Raw genomic sequence first — 10471 nt, 5'->3', positions numbered from 1 at the left:
AAATGAACAAGAAGGACCACAACATGTAATCCACATGATCATTGGCGCAGTCGATGTCCCTCAATGACCTGTGTTCAAGCGTACCAAAGTATCTATCACCAGAGAAAAACGGACTCAGAGCTATGTGCCCGAGGACGTCTTATAGTTCTGTGACGAGGAAGCGGAAGGCATATCTCAGCCTCATAACGACGCCCTGGTAATCTCTATCCTTTTGGATAGAATTCAAGTTAAACGTGTTTTAGTGGATCCAGGTAGCTCGGCGAACATAATAAGATCGAGGGTTATGGAACAACTCGGCCTACGAGATCAGATAGTACCTACATCCCGGGTCCTGAATAGCTTCAACATGGCAAGCGAAACAACAAAGGGAGAAATCATCTTGCCGTAAACATAACCGGGACCATACAAGGTACAAAGTTCCATGTCATCGAAGGCGACATGAGGTAACGCACTCCTCGGGAGACCGTGGATACACAGCATGAGGGAAGTGCCTTCAACTCTTCACCAGATGATGAAATTTCTAACAGAGGAAGGAGTGAAGACAGTCCGCGGAGAGCAGCACGCCGCAAAAGAGATGTTTGCAATCGAGGAAGTGCCCTTGACCTCGGAGAAATCAAGCGCCAAAGATAAGAAGGCGGCTAAATATCAATCACATCCCCCAGCCTCGACGGAGTCGGAACAACAGGTAATCGAAGACGAAGGGGACTTCCTTACTCCTCGGACCTTCGTCGTTCCTGAAGAGTCCGATGCAACCAAGTCAACTGTTCGAGGAACTAGAGCAGGTCATACTTATCAAATATCTGCCCAAAAGAAAGGTATACCTGGGAACGGGATTAACCCCCGAACTCAGGAAAAAACTCATTCAATTTCTTATTGATAATATGGATTGCTTTGCTTGGTCCCATTTAGATATGACAGGGATTCCACCGGAAATCACCACACATCGGCTAAGCATCGATCCCAGGTTCAAACCGGCGAAGCAAAAAAGGAGGCTCAGTTCGAGGTAAAACATGCCTTCATAAAAGACGAGGTAACCAAACTTCTTAAAATAGGATCCATTCGGAAGGTAAAGTACCCCGAGTGGTTAGCCAACGTAGTTGTAGTTCCTAAAAAAGGAAACAAGCTTAGGATGTGTGTAGATTATAAGGACTTGAACAAAGCATGTCCGAAAGATTCTTTCCCGTTGCCAAACATCGACCGAATGATCGATGCCACGGCTGGCCACGAGACCTTAACTTTTCTAGATGCCTACTCCGGGTACAATCAAATTCAGATGAACCCGGAAGACCAGGAAAAGACTTCATTTATTACTAAATCTGGAACTTATTGTTACAACGTCATGCCATTCGGGCTTAAAAATGCAGGAGCTACGTACCAACGCTTAGTTAACAAAATGTTCAAAGAACAGATAGGTAAAACAATGGAAGTCTATATTGATAATATGTTGGTTAAGTCCCTGCACGCAGAGGACCATTTGGCTTATTTGTAGGAAACATTTGAAATCTTGAGGAAATACAACATGAATCTAAACCCGGAGAAATGTGCCTTCGGAGTCGGTTCAGGCAAATTCCTTGGCTTCATGGTGTCAAATCGAGGCATCAAGATTAACCCCGATAAAATCAAGGCCATCGAAGATATCAAGGTCGTGGATAGCGTGAAAGCCATGCAAAGGTTAACGGGTCGAATAACTGCTTTGGGCCGGTTCATTTCGAGGTCATCAGATCAAAGCCACCGTTTCTTTTCCTTGCTCAAAAAGAAGAAGGATTTTGCATGGACCCCGGAATGCCAATAAGCCTTAGAAGAATTAAAGCGGTATCTGTCGAGCCCGCCTTTGCTTCACACCCCGAAGAGAGATGAGAGGCTTTATCTTTACTTGGCAGTGTCGGAGATAGTGGTAAGTGGGGTACTAGTTCAAGAAGAGTAACGCAATTTTCTGTTTATTACGTGAGCCGTACTCTAGGAGATGCTGAAACTAGGTACCCTCACTTAGAAAAATTAGCACTTGCATTAATAAGCGCATCTCGAAAGTTGAAACCATATTTTCAATGTCATCCTATACATGTATTAACCACTTACCCCTTTGAAGTGTTTTGCATAAGCCCGAGCTATCAGGCCGATTGGCCAAATGGGTCGTCGAACTTAGTGGGTACAATATCGAATATCAACCCCGAACGGCCATCAAGTCTCAAATCCTAGCTGACTCCGTGGCCGATTTCACGCCAACCCTCATACCCAAAATAGAGAAAGAACTCCTGTTAAGCTCTAGTACAACATCGGGGGTATGGACCCTTTTCAAAGACGGTGCCTCGAACGTGAAAGGGTCCGGGCTTGGCATTGTCTTGAAGCCACCCACGGGTGATATCATTAGGCAGTCTATTAAAGCTCCAAGATTGACTAACAATGAAGCCGAGTATGAGGCTATGATTGCAGGTCTTGAGCTAGCTAAAAGCTTGGGAGTGTCACACCTCCTTTTTCTACCTCGAAAGGGATATAAGAGAGTTTTTCCAATTAAAGTGACAATCGAAACGAGATTATTTATATTAAATTCAGAGTCGCCACTTGGGATAATTTATGGTGTCCCAAGTCACCGGTTTAGAATCCCGAATAGAGGAGATTTGACCCTGTTTTAATGTCTGCGAAATACAGAAATCCGAGTAAGGAATTTTGTTAACCCGGGAGAAGGTGTTAGGCATTCCCGGGTTCTGTGGTTCTAGCATGGTCGCTTTGATCATACTTGGCTTAATCAAATTGTATAATTACTTATTTTAGAACTTATGTGCATTTGCCATTTTAAATTAAGAAATTATCTTGAAACGAGTCACGCGTACGCGTACTCATTTTGTTTGGCGCGTCAAAAATCATGTCACGCGAACGTGTAACGCTTTATTAATATTAAGAAAGTTTAGCCGAAGTTGCGCGAACGCATACTCCAATTTTATTTTTAAAATCGCAATTATGTCACGCGAACGTGTAAACAACCACGATGATATGATTAATTAAGAGCGAGCCTACTTCACATATCCCACTATCATCCAAGACAATCCAAACATCCAAATGTCACAATATTGACACAAGAAATGCTGGAATGCCCCCAAAATAAACTCCAAACGTTGCTATAATTATTGAAATTGGCCATTTATATGAGTAGACAATTCTAGCTGTTCACACTTCACATACCAAAGATGAGTCACAAACAGTAAACACCCCATAACTTCTTACTTTCAAGTGATACCCAACTCACGATTTAAAATTTACCAACACATCTTATTGCAAGTTTTAGACAAATTGATTTGCCTAATGAGAATAGTTAAGACTAACCAAAGCATGGGTTGTGGATTTCAACTTGGAGCACATGGAAGCAGTTGCCAAAATCAGAAAGGAACCCAATTCTTTTAATTTGTTCTTAACACTTATGTTTTGTTTTGTTCTTAACAAAAAGAAACATCTGTTTCCTTACAATACCAGAAGCGAAAAACTTAAAGAAATGAAAAAAAAGAAGAGATTTAGAAAGGAAAAAAAAAACGTCAATCACTAGTGGGTAGATACTTGGGGTAAAAATTCAATCTATAGTTAAGTAAGTTGAATTAAAATAAGGAAATAGGGGATCCCTCTGCGTTTCAGACAGTCCAATCATCAAACATATTCAGAATCTAATTGTCAAAATCTGTCATTTTGTTAATAAATTCAGAAAAATAAAAGATTGTATAAAAGATGAGCAAATTTGCAGAAAAGCTAGTCAACCAATTTTAACTGAAATTGAGCACCCAAAAATTGAAGTGAAAGAATAAGAAAGAGCAAACGCACATGGAGCTGTTGTATGTATCCTTTTGACAGTCTCATTCTCATCACAAAGCTTATCAAGTAACAAGAACCTTTACATGAATCTGAGCCTCGACACTGACCTCGACCGGAAAATTTACTGACGACCTCGACGAAACCACCGGACAGAGCTTCGAACAGGACATCAAGCAACAAACTCAAACGCTGACATTTTAACAGAACTCCGGTGACCAAACACAGATTCGATGCGTAAGTAACATTGTTACACAAGTAGTGGCTGTTGATTTCTCAAATAGGCCAATGCTATATGCCACAATGTCAGTGGCGAGCCGTACTTGAAGAAGAAATGATGGTTTGGAAGGGAATCTAGCGGTCAACTGAGTTTGACAGGACTCTGAGGATCAGAGAAATGTCATGAAACCAACGGAAATAGACGAGCCTCAACAAGATCTTTCGGCTATCATGTGTTTTGGAAACAAAAGACCACTGGTTGCGTCGATTTGAGAGGGTAAAGAGAAGAGATTAGGTCTTTCCTTGGTTGAAGAAGAAGAAGCTAGGGGTCTACTGTGTATTTCCGCTGCTTTTGTGTTGAAGAGGGGGTCGCTGGTGTTCTGCCAGTTGAAGCAGGAGAGCGGCGGGGTGGGGGTCTAGGTCTAGGTATAGGGGTCCTCGTCCTTGTATAGGATTTTTTTAGGTTAATTTTATTTGTGTAGTGTGCTGATGGGTTAAGGTTTGGGCTTTTGGGTTAATGGGCTAAGAGATTGGCTTAATTTGGCTAAAAGCAAGACTAAATTAGCCCAAAAAATTAATTCTATTCCCTCTTCCTTTTTTGTATGTAAAAATAATACAGCAAACAAGATAAACTACTAAAATACTACTTAATCTTACTTAAAAAAATAACTATTAAAATAACGCTAACCGTTAAAACAAACCTATTTTTGGTATTTTTCAAGATTAAAAATGACTATAAAATATTAATAAAACTATTTCTTTATAATTTTCATTTCTTGTGATAAAATAAAGTAAAAGGGTCAAGACTAGTTGAAATATCTATATTAGACCTAAACTAAGTATTTAAATGCTAAAATATAAAAAATCTTGGGGAGGGTAAAAAATTACATGTCTACAGCTGCCCCTCTTTGACTGAAAATACGAAGTATTTTCAGACAAGAAACGACTAGACAGGTTTTTTGACCCGACACTTATTTAGGGAGACCAAAAACTAAGAGGAAAGAGAATGTGACAGAGCCCTGGTATCTGAGCTGCCTACATATCCTTGGCTATAAATGAATCAGGCCACGTGTAGTTCAGAAGTAAGAACAGTGAGGGAGTATACCGAGGTAGAGAGCCGGTCGAGGTGCCGTTCCGTCGAGGTTCCGGTCCGCGGTCCTGTTATTACATCAAAATCAAAAAATGAAAAAAACTAACTATGCCTATCAACTATGAGTTACAAGATTCCTATCTATAAGTCTTCTGAAGTTTGATCTTGAGTCTTGAATGGTTCTTCATGCAGACTTTAGATTTGAACTTTGACGCTTGCTAGCTGCAGGTACTAGTTCATTCTTCTTCGAATCAAGACCGGACATGCAATGCTCGTGACTTCAGCCATGTCTTGAGCATTCACATCTTTCTCTACTTCTTTATTTTGGATTCACTTCTATCTTTTTTTTTTCCTTTTTTTTATTCTGGATTGTGACTAACTTCTGTTGATCATTTCGGACGGTGGACTCGCATTCTTGCCGCGAGCTTCTGCTACTTCTATCTTGAATTGAATTCTGAAATGACTTCCCTTGTTCTGCAGGTGGGCTCCTGATTGCCAAAACTTGAACTCTATTCCCTTGTTCTCCAGGTGGGCGCCTGATTGCCAAAATTTGAACTGTATTCCCTTGTTCTCCAGGTGGGCGCTTGATTGCCGAAACTTGAACTGTATTCCCTTGTTCTCCAGGTGGGCGCCTGATTGCCAAAATTTGAACTGTATTCCCTTGTTCTCCAGGTGGGCGCCTGATTGCCAAAACTTGAACTGTATTCCCTTGTTCTCCAGGTGGGCGCCTGATTGCCAAAATTTGAACTGTATTCCCTTGTTCTCCAGGTGTGTGCCTGATTGCCAAAATTTGAACTGTATTCCCTTGTTCTCCAGGTGGGCGCCTGATTGCCAAATACCTGAACTGCATTCCCTTGTTCTCCAGGTGGGCGCCTGATTGCCAAACTTGAACTGTATTCCCTTGTTCTCCAGGTGGGCGCCTGATTGCCGAAACTTGAACTGTATTCCCTTGTTCTCCAGGTGGGCGCCTGATTTCCAAAACTTGAACTGTATTCCCTTATTTTCCAGGTGGGCACCTGATGCTAAAACTTGAGATGTATTCCCTTGTTATCCAGGTGGGCGCCTACCATTACAGCAAAACAGACAAAACAGAAGGAACTTTTCTACCCCAGTTTGGTACTAGGAACATCTGTGAGTGTTAATCGAATCTTGTTATCAAAAGAGCTATAAGAACTCAAAAGTAAATCCCATTATCCATGAGGGCCCTGAAAACTAAAGTTAAAACTCATCTTAAGAGTGAAAACTTGAAAGCTAAATTAAACTTCCTAAAGGTGAAACTTATGCTAAATCTCATTATCTAATGAAGGTCTTAAAACTAAGTCCCATTATCCAGGAGGGTCCTGAAAACTTAAAATTAAATGCCATTATCCGGGAGGGTCCTGAAAACTTGAAATTAAATCCCATTATCCAGGAGGGTCGTGAGAAGCCGAGAATGAACTTACCTGAGCCATGCTTTCTTCCTGGAGGATCTCTGCAGACGAACAAAATTCCTTGCCCCTGAACCATGCTTTTCCTCATGGAGGGTTCCTGCAAATCGAACAAATTTTCTTTCCCCTTCTCAAACCACCTTTGTGCTGACAAAATTTGGGCATGACAATTGAAAAAATTCAAACTTCCAAGCTTTGATTTGGACACAATTTTCGTCCCTGTTTCAAACAAAGAAAACTTGTGAGTTTAAACATGGTGGTTGCTTTGTGGCCTTGACTTTGATGGCGATTGCTCCTTCACCTGCCATGATAACTTTGATTTTAACTTGGAAGACCTTGCTTGTTATTGGTTAACTACTTTCTCTGTCAACCTTATCACAGAAAATACCTTTGATCCGTTCAAACCCAACACCCTCTATCTGTTGCATTGTTCATGAATTGACATATACCGAACCTTTGTATTTCACATGAATCCCAAAGCACGTTGATTGTTACCAACTCAGTGCGTATGTTGTTCTTTCCTGACTTTTGCCACTTTGATGTGCTAGCCAGATCCCGTTTTGTGCAATTGGAAACCTGGTGGCAAATTTTAAAGTCATTTCTCACTTGTTCTGACCAAGCAGACTCAGGAAGAGGAAGTAAACAAGACAAAAGGAACAGAGTGAAGGACAATGGAAAGAGATGATTCCTAACAAGAAAACTACAAAGTAGAAACTTATCAGATGTGGATACCAACTCTAATGACCATGACATGCACCTTTGGATTAAGTGGCCTAATCTGTCAAGCAAGTCTAATGTTCAACTCTTGTTGTACCTATGAGTCATGAAACTAGGCTTCCATGCTCCGATTATCCTATCTGATTCACGGTCCTTATTCGACTTATAGTGCCCGAAGGGTTTTCACCATCAAGCCTCTCTCATTTTGTTCTTTCTCTCAACTTACTGTCGCCTTATAGTGCCTGTGAAGGTTTTCACCGATAAGACTCTCTCATTTTTTTTTCTGACGCTGCAGGTGACAAAGCATTAACCACGATAGAAATATCATATGCTCCTGGCATGACTAACTCAGCACTCTCAAAGATTATCTAGGAGGTCTTTTATGGACTGTAATGTGGCTTTTGGACAGGGTTAGAAAGAAAGAATATCATAAAGGCTCAAAATTACAAAAACAATAGGGTTGATTTATTTACAACTTTTGGAATTCATTCTAAAAACTTTTCCCCAATTTCTAAAATAAGGGAATTTGAATCTATTTTTCCCTTTTTTTTTCTTTGATGGAGTTACTAAGAAAGACTGCCCACTCTCGACTTCGTGGGATTATGAAATATTTTATTTGATATGACCGAACCGTAAGGCTGCCTATGTATCTTGTGGTGACAAGAATCAGGTCAAACGTAGTTCACAACTAATTCTTGTTTTGTTTTTTGTTGCTCTTGTTCTTTTCTTTCTTCTCTTTTTTTTTCCTTTTTTTTTCTTTTTTTTCTTTTTCTCTCTTTTTTTCTTTTTGATTTTTTTTTCTTCCTTTTTTTTTGTTTGGAATGAACTTTCTAAAACAAACCTATGGGGACATGAACATTTTTCTTTTTATGACTCTAACTTGATTCCAAAAGAGGGGAGGTCAAAGAAATCAGCACAAGCTCAAAAGGGTATCAAAGGGTATGAAGTGTTTGGATAGCTGAAAGAGGGCCTCCCAATCTCTAAGAATACCAAGTATAACACATGCAACTTGAAGATGAAAATGAAGATCATGCATAGCCTTTCTTTTGCAGCATCGGCATTAGTATCACAAATATTCCTTCCACCTTTCTTTAGTGCCTTTTCAAGTACAGAGCTCTTCTTGGGTGATTTATTCTTCAAAATGGATGTGCTCCGTCAGTTTGGAGCAAACTCCCTTGGCTTTATGTTGTAACTTGAGATGCACTTGAACTCAAAGTTGCTTGCTTCAAATTGTCTGGGACACACTTTCTTGTAACAAATTCTTGTCGTCCTATTAACTTCCCCAAATTATCTGCCCCAGTTTCACACAGTTCGGGCTTCAAATGATCTCAAAATGTCCAAATCTGTACTTATTTCCCTCAAATGTTCCTATCATCTTCAGAATTGTTTTATTGCTTCATGATTAGACTAACTTTTAAGACCAGGCTGAGAATTATGCATGCATGTCATGTCACTAGAGCCAGCATGAAAAGAACTATCAAAAGAAAAGAGAACTAAAGAAAAAAGGACTAGGAATAACAGAAAACAGAAATTTGCATTAGACAGATAGTGAAAGGGTTTGAACAACAAAACTAGCAAAATAAAATGGGGTTACAACCCTGGAACAAACCTAGATAACACTAAATGATGAGTTACTATGACTAAACGAACTAGGCAAAATAAAAGGATAGAAGGGTTTGAGTCACAAGACAATATCCGCTTTACAACCCTTAAATAACCCGGACAACAGAAATGACAACAAAGTAAACCACCAGGACTCCTCTGGCTAGCCAAGAAAGGAACGTCTTTCCAATTACCAAACTCGGCATATTAGCCACTGAGTTCCACATCAATATTACCAAGATCATTACCAATTTCAATATCATTAACTCCAGTTAGCAAGTTCCCAAGAGGATTCTCATACTCCCTGTCACTGTCCTTGATCACAATTATCCCTTCTTGAATCATTCTTTCTATTTCCCTTTTCAAAGCACGATAATCTTCAATGCTATGAGCTTGGACATTAGAGTGGTACATGCACCGTACAGTAGGATCAAAACCTTTTGCATATGGGTCCGGAGTATATCCGAGGAGCAGCTCAATCAGGCCAGAATGTTTTAACTTGTCAAACAAGCTTGTGTAGGATTCTCCGATTGGCGTGAAACTATTTCTTTGCCTTTGTTCCCCTCCATGCCCCAGTTTTCTAGGGTTGTTGGATGCTCGAAAATGTTGTGAAGGCGCACGAGAATTTTGGGATGCTAGTGATCGCCCTAAGGAGTGACCTAGTGGTTGGATAGATGGCCGGAGGTTGTTCCAAGGATAATACTGGGGTGGATTATGTGGAGCTTGGGGGTGTTTATGGGGTCGGTGTTGAGGCTGAAAACGTTTAGCAGGAATGCCCACTGGATCCTGTTGTTGGCGGGGCTCCGCAACATCTTTTTTATCAATCGGAGGACTGACCCGAGCAACTTGTTCGTTCTATCTGAACCAAAACTCCCTATAACTTTCCTTGGGTTTCTTTTCCATCTGAGATAGGGAGGAGCGGTCTGGGACAATGTCTATATTGTACTGAAAGTGTCGCACAAAATCTTGAGCCATGTCATCCCATGTATGCCACTTACCGACATCTCGACGAGTATGCTATTCCAAAGCTGCCCCGGTCAGGCTCTCACTGAAATACGCCATCAGTAACTCATCTTTCCCGCCAACACTTCTCATTTCACTGCAATAACCCCTCAGATGGGCTACTGGATCTCCGCGCCCATCATACAAATTAAACTTTGGCATCTTAAACCCTTTCAGCTTTCTGAAGAACTCATCTTGCTCCACTGTCTGAGCAGGCTTTGCAGTCTCACCGGGAGGCTCAAAATGAGGAGCGTAAGAGTATGGACTCGAGACCTTGAAAATTGGTTCTGGAGCATAGTGTTGGGCATCGGGGATTTTGAACACAGTCTCGCTGGAGGATCTAAGAAAGGTAGCAGGTGGATGACCTACAAAAACATGAGTGGTCCAAGGAGCGAGATATGAGGTAGTTCTGGGGGGTGGAGTGTGAAAAGGTTGTGGGGAGATAACCTGGACTTGTGACATTAGCGGAATGGTGACAAGGTTTTCAGTGTAGTTAGTGGGAACTGATGGTGGAGGACGCCCACTAATCCAGGCTTGGTATATTTCGGCCATCTGTCCTTTCAATCTTAAGACCTCTTCTTTCAACTCAGATTCTGATTCAACAATTCCCTTAGACGGATCA

This window comes from Nicotiana attenuata, unplaced genomic scaffold, assembly GCF_001879085.1.
Source record: "Nicotiana attenuata strain UT unplaced genomic scaffold, NIATTr2, whole genome shotgun sequence".
Taxonomy (NCBI): domain Eukaryota; kingdom Viridiplantae; phylum Streptophyta; class Magnoliopsida; order Solanales; family Solanaceae; genus Nicotiana; species Nicotiana attenuata.
This window is presented reverse-complemented; position numbering follows the sequence as displayed.